General features: G+C 34.4%; 2 long non-coding RNA genes across 2 annotated transcripts; both read right to left on the bottom strand.

The window, feature by feature from the left end:
* LOC105334192 (uncharacterized) lies at nt 1-815 on the bottom strand. The gene is made up of 3 exons (XR_010714489.1): nt 753-815; nt 268-336; nt 1-119 (listed from the first exon to the last, which is right to left on the bottom strand). It is a non-coding gene; the product is annotated as an uncharacterized lncRNA (long non-coding RNA).
* A 7,821-nt stretch (nt 816-8,636) lies between these two features.
* LOC136276650 (uncharacterized) lies at nt 8,637-12,728 on the bottom strand. Its single transcript, XR_010715204.1, has 4 exons — nt 12,699-12,728; nt 9,565-9,717; nt 9,099-9,167; nt 8,637-8,765 (listed from the first exon to the last, which is right to left on the bottom strand). It is a non-coding gene; the product is annotated as an uncharacterized lncRNA (long non-coding RNA).
* Between the last annotated feature and the right edge of the window lie 571 nt (nt 12,729-13,299).

Here is a 13,299-nt window from a genome sequence, read left to right as displayed (position 1 = left end):
ACATTTTACTGCCTTTATTTGTCAAAACTTTAAAAATCCAACAGTCACCAGCCACCATTTTCATTCCCTCCGTGACCCGGAGTCGTGGGGGGTGGGGGTTGTCGTGGGGGTGGGGCTGCCTTGAATAAAGAAAGGACTATATATGACAAACTACATGTAATTTGAAATACTAGTATAGTATCAGTGCGATTCTAGAATAACATCATGTGAAAGGTATACCATGATAATTTAATGTCCCTGTTTTTTATGGTACATTATCATACATACTTTTCCGTGGTAATGCTGCATAAATCGCCAGGGCTGCTATAAGACTTGCTGACCACGGTGAAAGCCCTTCTGGAAAATAGGATAATACACAAATTATTTACTGAGAGTTGGTGTTTAATATCCAAAGATTTTTTTTGATTAATTTAAAAAAAAAATTTAACTTGTTTTAATTAAAAATCAATTCTATAAATCGTATTGATCAATATTAAGATCTGGAATTCGGTTTGAATCGTCCGCTCCAAATCGGACCGTACAAGTAGTGATCGTGCCACGAAAACGCCTTCTTCTTTTTTAAAAAACAAATGTATGGTGCATTTGGTATTTAGTAGCACTGGTTAAAATATCGAAGTTTTTTCCCGAAAACTTATAATAATAGCTACATGTATAATCCACAAGAAATCAATTTCGGTCGCGTTTTACATTTTTTATTTTATTTCCCAGTTATCTCGCTTAGCTGAATTTTTTAGTACTTAACCTGTACTAACCAAATGCATAAAGTGCACCTGCACTTGTAACAGCAAGCGTGGACAGAAGGGCTTTTTCAGTTTCGAAAATTTATAATAATAGCTACATGTATATTCCACAAGAAATCAATTTCGGTCGCGTTTTACAGTTTTTATTTTATTTCCCAGTTATCTCGCTTAGCTGAATATTTTAGTACTTAACCTGTACTAACCAAATGCATAAAGTGCACCTGCACTTGTAACAGCAAGCGTGGACAGAAGGGCTTTTTTCAGTTTGACTGTTTGTAGCCCGTACTGGGTGAAAATGTTGGGTAACAAGCAGCAGTGTTAAAATAAGATTTAAACTTTTTCCATATTTAATCAATTCTGAAAAAAAGAATTACAGTATACTCAGTACAAATTATGGATACTGTCATTGGATAAAATTTGTAGTTATAAGTCATAACATTAGGTTCACAAAAACATATTAAATAAAATTTATGAAAGTTTAAAAGTTTTTAAAATGAAATGTTGAATTTACAAGGTCAGTCAAAAAATTCAGAGCCTCGTCGATCACCCAGAAGGATTTGAAAATCAAGGCATTTTTTCTGTTTCATTGTAGTATGTCAAAGCACTCAATTTTAATTATGCTAATTTTTTCAGTGTAATCACCCTTTTTGATTTATTCATTGACGCTCTTTTATTCTAAACCCGTTTTGAGACATGGTGACATCATCCACTAAATAATCCTCATCAGTCTGTATGATTTGTTAAAAAAGCGACTCGATCCGCTTAAAGAATTTGAGGAACCGGAAGTCAGATATAGAGCCAAGTTTTTTTTTTTAGAAAGGCAGATATGAAACAATGCAAAATCGTAATTTACAATAATTGTGGTTACAGGTGGGAGGCAGGTTGTAAAAATATTAAGTATAACCGGAAAGAACAAAAATCAAACAGACAAACAAAACAGTTATTTCATAAACTTAATTTATGCTTATTCACGTCTGATGGTAAAGTTATCCCTCTTATCTAATTGAAATATTCCTACACATATTACCTAAGATTTTTTTAGCGTAAATATAGTTACCGTAATCTGAACAGTTATTTGGCTGTTTACGTTACCGCACAATTAGCATTTAGTTGGTTGCTTTAATTACACAACTTGACCACAGTTAGTTGGCTGCACTAGTTACAGCAACTTGAGTAGTTAGTTGCTTAAGTGACTGCAACTTGGGCAGTTTGCTGTTTTTGTTACCGCAATCTGATCAGTGAGTTAGATTATTTTAGTGAATTTGACCTGGGCAGTTGTTTAACTTTTTAGTTACAGCAACCTGAGAAGTTAGCTAGGCTAAGCTGCATTAATTACAACAACCTGAGCAATTACAGTTGGCTGATTTAGTTACGCAATCTGAACAGTTGGTTGAGTGCTTTAGTTTACTGCAACCTTAGCAGTTGGAAAGCAGCTTTAGTTACCAAGACCTGAAAAGTTTGTAGGCTGCTTTAGTTTTCGCAACATAAACAGTTATATAAAGCTGATTTAGTTACCACAACCTGAACAATTAGTTGGCTGCTTTAGATACCGCCTGAGCTTTTAGTCGAGTGCTTTAGTTAAGCAACTTGAGCTGTTAGTTGTCTGTTTTGGTTAGTTATTGCAACATCAGTAGTAGATTAGCTTCCGTATGCTGAGCAATTGGTTAACTGCTTTAGTTACCGCAACCTGGGCAGTTATATAACTGTGACCCCAATTTGTGCAGACCAAGCAGGCCAGTTACCGGCGAGAGTTGAAGCGCGAGCATTCGTCTACGTTAGAATACCGTCGATTTAAAAAAAATATTGTCTGAAATATGGTACATGTTTTATATGTATAAAAAGTTGTCCTTCCCGATGTCGTTTCTTCCCTATTTACACTGCTATTGATGTACAAAAAAATTGAGCTTTTTAAGACACGTCAATAATATATCTATATGAAATGCACCATTAACAATTAAGTTCAGCAACGGATCATCTTTCAGGCTGAGGATATGTACTTTTTCATTGACCCTTGTAAATAATAAAAATTAGAGTAATTATACGTACGTAAGACCACATAGTTTTCAACTACAATACTTACCCATATTTGTATATAAGTTTAAAAAAAAAGAATCTATAAATTTTAGTCCGTCAATGTGGAATCCTCAAAAACATAGTATTAAAATTGTCGGTCAGAAACCATATATATAAATATTACTGGTAATGTCGTCATTCTATGACGTAAGAGTGATTGATCTTCAGAACGGCCAGACAGCCACGTACTGTACAATACTGTCGCTCTCACAAGGGGTTAAGGGGTTTAACACCGCATATGGACACACATTTACTCACTATTTGAACATACAACTAAATTTTCCGTGCATTATAAATTGACAGTGCATGTATGTGGATTTTCAATTCGTTTTCTGTTGCAAAAGTTTGCAGTTAAAATTAGCACCTCCCCCTCTCTTATGGGTCTGTGACATTCATCTTCTACACCAAAAAAAAATACCTGTAACAAATTTAAAAAAAAACCCACCATACATATTTATTTTAGAATATGATAATTATTACCAATGCATAACGACATTAGTGGTTCTGGCTTCCAATGGGGTAGGAGTGGAGGATGTTACACGCTTTGTCAATTTTCAATATTTTATTTAAAAAAGAAAATCTGAAGGACATTTGTTCTTGGTTTAGGCAGAAATGGGGGTTGAGGGGGTGGGGTGGGTTGGTAGTGGTAACTACCTGAGATTGACTTAGATGGATAAAGATACGACATCATCAGATTGACTGTTATAATGACTTTCGTACTATACGTGAACCAAGCTCATATCTCCATCAAAGGGTAAATCAGCATTAACTTTCAGTTCCTTTTTTATATTAGAATGTATACAGCCATGCAGGAAATACATCGAGTGTGCGTGTGTGTGGTGTTGGGGGGATAGGTGGGAGAGTGTGTGTGTGTTTGGTGGTGGCAGTAGGGGTAGGGTAGGGTAGGGAGGAAATCGACGCGGACGTCTGAGAAAACGTTGGATTTGAAACTTTTGTTATAGGAATTGTATTTTCAATCCACCTCAGCGTTTCTAAAGCCCATTTCACAATCGGCGCACGAGCACTTTACAACTCTTTGCGATCGGAATTGTTTGGCTTGGCGCGGGTTTATTCCGGTTTATTCCCACCTAGCTAAAATTCTGAAATTCTTCAAATATTCAGAATTTAGCTAAGTGGGAAGACACCTTGGCGCGAGCTATCGCATACGTTGCACGAGCTCTCGCATTCGTTTCATGTGTGTTTGTGGTTGCATCAAGTCTCCTCAAAATACTGGACATGCACACTATTCAGACGCGACCGAACGCGATCTAAATTCTGTAATGCAACGCGCGAACATAACACAAACGCTTTACAACGTTTTGTGTACTCGCAAGAGCGATGAATGACTTCTAAAGATTGTAAGGTAAATCGCAGCTGTTTAAATGCGTCTGTTGTGCGACCATGAGACTGTTGCTCAACGTGTCTCATGTAATCTTGCAACATTTTACGACCATTGCAAGATTTATCGGTTTCAGTTTCCATGCTTTGCCACTAGTATATACTGGATACATAGTTATTTTCGCCCCGTTACATTTTCGCTTTTAATTATCGTTTTGGCTCGTCTTGAATTCGCCCCAACAGTATTGTGGTAAAAGAGACATAATATAAGACATTTTGGCTATTGCTTTTATTATCTTCTTGGGCGGTATCTTTTTTCAACCATTTCTACTGAAGAGCGTCGGAAACGGGCGGGACCTGTTAATATACCCCCTCTGACTCGCTCGAGCATTCGTTAGATGAAACGCATGATCGGACGAGCGCCGCACGTCCTATGGCATTGGCGTTGACGTTCAATCGTCCGATCATCTAGTCTTTCGTGCGATCCTATCGCATAATCGCTAACGCGGGTTATGTATTTTTTCTGCAATGTCGCTACCTTCATATCCCAAATGAATCACCAAAGAAAGCATTTTATTGTTTGAATAACGTTTTTATACGATGTTTCGGTACTGGCCATGATACAATATTAAAATTCGCCTTGCATAAAAAATATTAAATACAGCTAGCAAAACATGATTTCTATTGGAACAAACCTAAATCAACTTTAACTTACACGATCATGTTTTGATAAGAATGTAATTTTTTTATTTATTTACATCGATAACTCTTACTGAGACCATTCGGCTTTGTACAAGCAGCACACATAACCTCGGACATCGGGTGAGACCTGCACCTGGCTGAACCTGTCAATCAAACTCTGTGTATTTGTTTTCATTGGATGGTCAAGCGTCTCTTATTTTATTGTCAATAGCCAATGGAAAATTAATGACTTCAAGGTAATCGGAATCAGTATTTGATGAAGCACACAATTTAAATGATAGAAAATTTATTAATTATTTGAACAAAATTAAATGTAAACATAGAAAGAAAATATACAGTTCATTTCTATGAATTGCGGGAAGTAAGTTCTTTGGAATCTAGATTATATATATTTTTACAAGTAATTATTTTAATTATTTAAACCACTGTTAACGGAAAACAAGAAGTCTTAAGTCTTAGTCTTAACCTATGAGATATCTGTCTCTTGGAATAAAGAACTTGAACTAGAAGTAATTGTTATACTTTCATGTTAAATACTGAAATCTGATTGGTTAAGACGCAGTTAATAATATTTTCTATTACCCTCAGCGTTAGTAACGCACTTAGCAACGGGTAACATTAAAAAATGTTACATGCGCGAAAATTATGCGCGTACGGTTCGCTGTAGAATTCACGTTATTCCTATATAAAAGCAGTAAAGTTTTCTTAAAAATTAAGACATTCAGTATAACAAAATAAATAGTGCCTGTTTGGGAGGATAACAGTTGAAATTGACACCCCTCAAAAACCATTGTCAACCTCCGCCTCGCGTCGGTTGACAATGTTTTTCTCGGGGTGTCAATTTCAACTGTTACCCTCCCAAACAGGCACTATTTATATATTAACACACAGGGATTTGCCTACAATGTACACAGTCATGCAATAAATTAATATGGGAATCTTTACGCATGGTACTTAGTTCAAATAGATTATGATAATCTGTACACTGTACGCCGTTATACGGAGCGCCGGTAATATATACGAATATTGAGTCAAAAATTTAAATCATTTTTATTTCTTGTTCTTTTCAATACAATGTTAAGTTACTTTGAGAAAAAAATCCGAAAAAGTAATTACAACTTTCTTTTTTGTTTAATCATTTGAATTTTTTCTGAGGTGCATGTATATGGACTGAACATATTTATTTACTTGAATGATACAACATAGGAAAAAAATAATCGGTTGTTTGTATAACATTTTTTCTAACGAATGTGACTAATTTAATTTTAAATATTTTTCAACATTATCAATGTAAATAATATCAGGTTTATTTACTGTTAATATTTTTACATCGTATTCTCTGAAACCAATAAAAATACTAATGTTAGAAGAAAAATCAAATCCCGCCGAATACTGAAAAACCGATTTCAGTTTGTAATCATACGGATTTTATTTTTGGTATTGAATATTGAGTTACGGTAACTTTTTTCTGGATGATTTTATTATTCATTATTTTATGTAGTAAAAACACCATTCCAACTGTTACTCTATTATATAATAATAGATGACCTGGGGCTATATGATTATGTTCTGAGCTGTGTGCGCTGAAGCGACACAAGATTCTCGGTCGCACGTGGCGATTGAATTAACACAGACTGACCGAATTAACAAACGGGTGGGGAAAGTGAAACAAAATGTTACACATAAGAAGAAGCCACCAAAAATGATTTTCGACAGATCTTGATAACTTTTCGCCAATTAAAAAAAAAACCCAGCGGGAGCTCCTGTCAGCTGGGCGCGAGGAGGGGGGGGGGGGGGGTCGTAGCAATGAGTTCGTTTCCACAATGAAACGAATGACCATGTAGAAAAACTACAGAAGTGATTAATATGTGACCGATAGAATCTTATCTAAAGTTGTTTAACATCAATTCTATGTAAGAATCAAAATTCGGTGGCCACGCATAGTCACGGATTTTCTTCATACTTGACAATTTGATAGACTTTGGTGAGTAATAAAGCCTAACTCCATTTGTTTGTTGCTATGTGTTCCTGTTGCCATGGTAACCGAGGGTAAAGATGTAAAAATAGCATTTTAATGCTTATTTGAGAACATATTGTGAGTAATGTGCAGAACTTGGGGTTTCCAGTGTAGAATATTATTAAAAATAGATGTCATTTTTCCAAAGAAACAAAAAAATTCATGGAGAAACGCATATTTTTAGAGAGTTTCCATGGTTACTAAATAGAAATTTTAAAATATGTTTTCTTCATCTAATTTGAATAAAAAGTGCAAATCTTGAATTTTTTGGTAAACACTATTATGAATGTGCAATTAAAAATTTAAATATGAAAATTGAGAACCGTTGCTATGGCAACAAGCTCAAAAGTAAGGAAAATTATAATATTTTTATGCATCTTTAAATGGATATTATTCAGGTATAATGAATAAATATATAAAATCAAATGGTGAGAAAAAATAAAGTATGTCCTTAACTTTAATGACACTTGAAAAAAATTTGAAATTTTCTAAAAATAACTGCCATTGCTATGGACTTTTCAAAAAGTAAGAATTTCTGTGTGATTTTTTTATGCAACTTAATTTTCCATAGCAACAACACTTCTCTGTTGCATAACAAAGGTTTTTGTGGTGTATAATGAAAATTTAGATATATTTTTACAAATTCCAACTAAAACAATTGCAAATAAATTCTAAAATCAGGAATGAAAGCATATCAAAATAATCTTCAATTTCTCATTTTTTCATAATTTTTGGCCTTGTTGCCATAGCAACGGATGTCAATTTTCACGATAAAATATATATTGCATGGACATTGATATGGATGTAAAAATTTAACAGTTTCCCATTTGGGCTTATTAAAAAACCGCAGAAAACTGATTTTAAAAATTTGTAACGTTTTCAATGGTAAGATTTTAAAAGTATTGGTTTCTCCATCAATTTTCTTATATAATTAAAAAATTAAAAATAGTACAAAGGCTGTTTTATGTCTTTGATGGTTTACATTAGAGGGCAAAACCTTCTAATATGGCTTCAAAGTAGGTAAGTTTTGCTATTTTCCCATCTTTAACCTCGATAACCATGGCAACGGTTACCCCCAGCAACCAACTTAGCTTTTAGTGGTTTTTTGCGTTTTACACCTAGGTGTGTCCATGTATGAAATATAAGGAAAATTGGTGACTATGCGTGGCCAGACCCTTTTAAAAATCATTGATTCTTACATAGAATTGATCTTAAAACTCATGTGAATATTCTTTAAAATAATCATCGAATGCCTCAATTCAGGACATTCTTTTATCGTGCTAGCACCTACCGCAAACATGTAACATGGAACTTTGATATTAATTTGATTTGATTTTTAAAATACCTTGCACGCTATCGTATAAATCAATGCTTAATCAACTGTACAAGACAAATAAATTTATCTTTTCATCTTAAACCAATATAATAATTGAAAACGTAATAAAATATAGTAGTGTCCGTGCAAAACATGAAACATGAACGCGTGATAAGGTACATGTAGAAGATCACGAACCGACCGAGGATCACTTGTCCACTCGCGCCGGATCTCCTCAGCCATGTGCAACTTCATCGCTATAAGTTTGCAGATAATTCAAAATATTTACATTTTCATCTGTCTTTTTCTGGGATTACATTACCTTTATTGGATTTGACCACGCCCCGACCGAAATTATCACCTCATAATACTCAAAGAATAATTCCTTAAATATTTAAAATTTTATGGTTAAAAATACGACTATGACCATTAATAGAAAACCTACTATAAGTCACATTTCAGTACCTTTATTTGTCAAAACTTTAAAAATCCAACAGTCATCCTTCACCACTGCCGCCATTTCCACTCCCTTCTATACCCGGAGTCGTGGGGGTTGGGGTTGTCGTGGGGGTGGGGCTGCCTTGAATAAGGAAAGAAATTCGATATACAGTAAAACACGGTTATAGTGAACACGCTTATAATGAATTGACGCTTACAGCGAAGTGGTTTTTATTCCCTGTGACTTTATTACACGTTGTAAACTTGACGGATATAACGAATTACACTTAAAACGAAATAAAATATCCAGTCCCTGCTACTTCGTTTTAAGCGTGTTTTACTGTATGTCAAACTACATGTACTTTGAAATACTATAATAGTATAAGTACGATTTTAGAATAAAAACTTTCTGTAAAATATCTATTATTATAATTAAATATGTCCATATTTATTTATGGTACATTATTATACATACTTTTCCGTGGTAATGCTGCATAAATCGCCAGGGCTGCTATAAGACTTGCTGACCACGGTGAAAGCCCTTCTGGAAAATAGGATAATACACAAATTATTTACAGAGAGTTGGTGTTTAATATCCAAAGATTTTTTTTGGTTTCTTTTAAAAAAAATATTTTAACTTGTTTTAATTAAAAATCAATTCTATAAATCGTATTGATCAAAATTAAGAACTGGATTTCGGTTTGAATCGTTCGCTCAAAATCGGACCGTACAAGTAGTAATCGTGCCACGAAAATGCCTTTTTTTTTAAATTGTATGGTGCATTTGGTAGCACTGGTGAAAATACAGAAATTTTTTCCCGAAAACTTATAATGATAGCTACATGTATATTCCACAAGAAATCAATTTCGGTCGCGTTTTACAGTTTTTATTTCCCAGATATCTCACTTAGCTGAATTTTTTAGTACTTAACCTATACTAACCAAATGCATAAAGTGCACCTGCACTTGTAACAGCAAGCGTGGACAGAAGGGCTTTTTCAGTTTGACTGTTTGTAGCCCGTACTGGGTGAAAATGTTGAGTAATAAGCAGCAGCGTTAAAATAAGATTTAATCTTTTTCCATATTTCATTAATTCTGAAAAAAAAAAGAATTACACTATACTTCGTACAAGTTATGGATATTGTCATTGGATACAATTTGTAATTATTGTTTAAGTCATAACATTAGGTTCACAAAAACTTACATTAAATAAAATTTATAAAAGTTTTTAAAGTTTTTAAAATGAAGTGTTGCATTTACAAGGTCAGCCAATAAAATTCAGAGCCTCGTCGACCACCCAAAAGGATGTGAAAATCAAGGCATTTTTCTGTTTCATTGTAGTATGTCAATGCACTCAAACCCGTAACATTAGAAACCAAAGTATATATTACTAGTAATGTCTTCATTCTATGACGTAATTAAGAGTGATTGATCTTCAAAACGGCCAGACAGCCAAGTACTGTATAATACTGTCACTCTCACAAATATAAGGGGTTTAACACCGCACAGAAACCCACAATCACTCACTATTTAAAGCAATATGGGCTGTATTTTTTAGAATTTTATTTTGTTGCAAAAACCTGCTAGTATGATAAGTCTGCATTTAACTTAAACTTTTATGATAAATAATATTTGAAAAAAACATTAATTTTTGTCAAAGGAAATATTTCTCCTCTAAGGAATATATAGCAAATCAATTTTTGTACAGGACGACAATAATTCAATTTTGCTACAAAAAAGGCTTCTTAACGGCCTTTTCCACAAAAATATGGCTGACAGAAATTTATAAACCATGATTTTTTTGTCATTTTAGTAGAAAAGAACATTTAAGTAAAAAAAAAATTCAAATGCAGCTCATATTGCTAAGTAAATTTTCCGTGCATACTATATTGACAGTGCATGTATGTGGATTTTCAATTCGTTTTCTGTTGCAATGGTTTGCAGTTAAAATTAGGATCTCCCCCCTCTCTTATGGGTCTGTGACATTTATCTTCTGCCAAAAAAAATAATTAAAAAAAAACAATAAAAAAACTAATACAGATTAATTTTAGAATATTATAATTATTACCAATGCATAACGACATTAGTGGTTCTGGCTTCCAATGGGGGTGGAGTGGAGGATGTTACACGCTTTGTCAATTTTCAATATTTAAAAAAAGAAAAAAAGAAAATCTGAAAGACATTTGTTCTTGGTTTAGGCAGAGATGGGGGTTGAGGGGGTGGGGTGGGTTGGTAGTGGTAACTACCTGAGATTGTCTTAAATTGATATAATACGACATCATCAGATTGGCTGTTGTAATGAAGATTTATACATTTTAGCACATGTACGTGTATCAAGCACATGTTTAAATTTTTTTTATCTCCATCAAAGGGAAAATCAGCATTAACTTTCAGTTCCTTTTTTATATTAGAATGTACTAGTATACAGCCAGGTAGGAAATACATCGAGTGTGCATGTGTGTGATGTGTGGTAGGGTAGGGAGGAAATTGACGCGGACGTCTGAGAAAACGTTGCATTTGAAACTTTCGTAGGAATTGTATTTTCAGCGTTTCTAAAGCCCCTTTCATAATTGGCGCACGAGCACTTTACAACTCTTTGCGGTCGGAAATGTTTGGCTTGGCGCGAGCTATCGCATACGTTGCACGAGCTCTCGCATTCGTTGCATGTGTGTTTGTGGTTGCATCAAGTCTCCTCAAAATACTGGACATGCATACTATTCAGACGCGACCGAATGTGATCTAAATTTCTGTACGAACGAACATTACTACGAACGCTTTACAACGTTTTGTGTAATCGCAAGAGCGATGCACGACTTCTAAAGATCGTAAGATAAATTGCAGCTGTTTAAATGCGTCTGTTGTGCGACCATGAGACTGTTGCTCAACGTGTCTCATGTAATCTTGCAACATTTTACGATCATTGCAAGATTTATCGGTTTCAGTTTCCATGCTTTGCCACTAGTATATACTGGATACAGGGTTATTTTCGCCCCGTGACATTTTCGCTTCTACTGATGGTGTTGGCTCGTCTTGAATTCGCCCCAACAATGTTGTGGTAAAAGAGACATAATATAAGACATTTTGGCTGTTGCCTCTGTTATCTTCTCGGGCAGTATCTTTTTTCAACTATTTCTACTGAAGAGCGTCGGAAACGGGCGGGACATGTATATATACCCCCTCTGACTCGCTCGAGCATTCGTGCGGTGAAAAGCATTATCGGACGAGCGCCGCACGTCCTATGGCATTGGCGCACGTTCAATCCTCCGATCATCTAGTCTTTCGTGCGATCCTATCGCATAATTTTACAACAGTCGCTTTCATAGTACAGCAGTCGCATAACGACGCAAGATATCGCACATTGGTCGCTCTGAATCGTGCGAGTTTCGTACGATAATTAGAGGGAGGCTGTAAAACAGCAATCAAAATAAACATTTGTTGAAGGATAGAACTTTCCCCAGCTGCAAGAAGAGAGAGAGAGAGAGAGAGAGAGAGAGAGAGAGAGAGAGAGAGAGAGAGAGAGAGAGAGATTTAAATATTTGATAAAGACATACCAGCTTACAAACACCCATGTAGTTCTGTACTACGGGAAATATATAAGGCTAAAAATCTTAAATAAACATATATACATGAAAAATTTCATTAAAATTGTTCTTCGGATTGATCAATTTGAATTTTGTTAAACACTGTTAAACGCAGTGATGTTCTCTCATTTAACGTTACATTGATAATAAAATGTCACAATTAAGTTTTAACTAGTTAATTCAGGGACGTATATATACGTCCCTGGTTAATTAGAATAAATTCAACACAGTTTCTTAACCCGGTGTAATATATACGCATAAAACATTAATTTATCAATTATCTTAATTCTTTCTGCATGCAAAATTTTAACAATCTACAAAGATTGCAATGAAAATTTACAGATGCCAAAAAAAAAATAAAAATACGGAATGGTGGTAACGTTACCCGATGGATCCGCCTTGGATCAGAGACATAAATATGAATATCGTCAGAGAAAATTAAGACAATGGAAATTATATGCATATTAATATAAATCGCAAAATATACATTATTACCCCAGTACAAATCGGAAACACTATAAAATCCATTGGCGGATCCAGAGGGGGGGTTCCGGGGGTCGGAACCCCCCCTTTCTCTGGGACATATGATTTTTTTTGAAAACGTTCAATGCATATTTAAAGGCAATTTTTCCCGTTTGTGATAGAAATACTGTAATTATCTCAAAGAAATGCTTTTAAAATTGCTTATTTAAAAGAATTTCGTACTGGGTCCCATAATTTTGTTCTTATATGAAAAAACCCTATCGAATTTTTATCGAAATAAAGTACATTGTATTCCCCTTCAGCATCCGGTGTTTACTACACTGAGTAAACATGTGGAAAATCAAAGAAAAAATGCACAAAATTAAGTAGTATCGCTAAAAACATAGATTTATAATAACAGCTACAATGTATTTTCTACTCTATTTCTTTTTTTAAAAAAAATTGATCAGCCTCTTTCAAATGTATTGTTTCGTTAATTAACTAAAGTAATTATAGTAGATTAGTTTTACTTCGTTTCATACCAAAAATACTGTACAAAGAAAATTACATGACCCGCTTATGCGGGTTTTGCTATTTTTCTGGAATGCTAGCTATCTTCATACCCACATAAAAC

Source organism: Magallana gigas, chromosome 6 (genome assembly GCF_963853765.1).
Source record: "Magallana gigas chromosome 6, xbMagGiga1.1, whole genome shotgun sequence".
NCBI classification, from domain to species: Eukaryota; Metazoa; Mollusca; class Bivalvia; order Ostreida; family Ostreidae; genus Magallana; species Magallana gigas.
The sequence above is the reverse complement of the archived record's forward strand: the minus strand, read 5'-3'. Positions and strand labels throughout refer to the sequence as shown.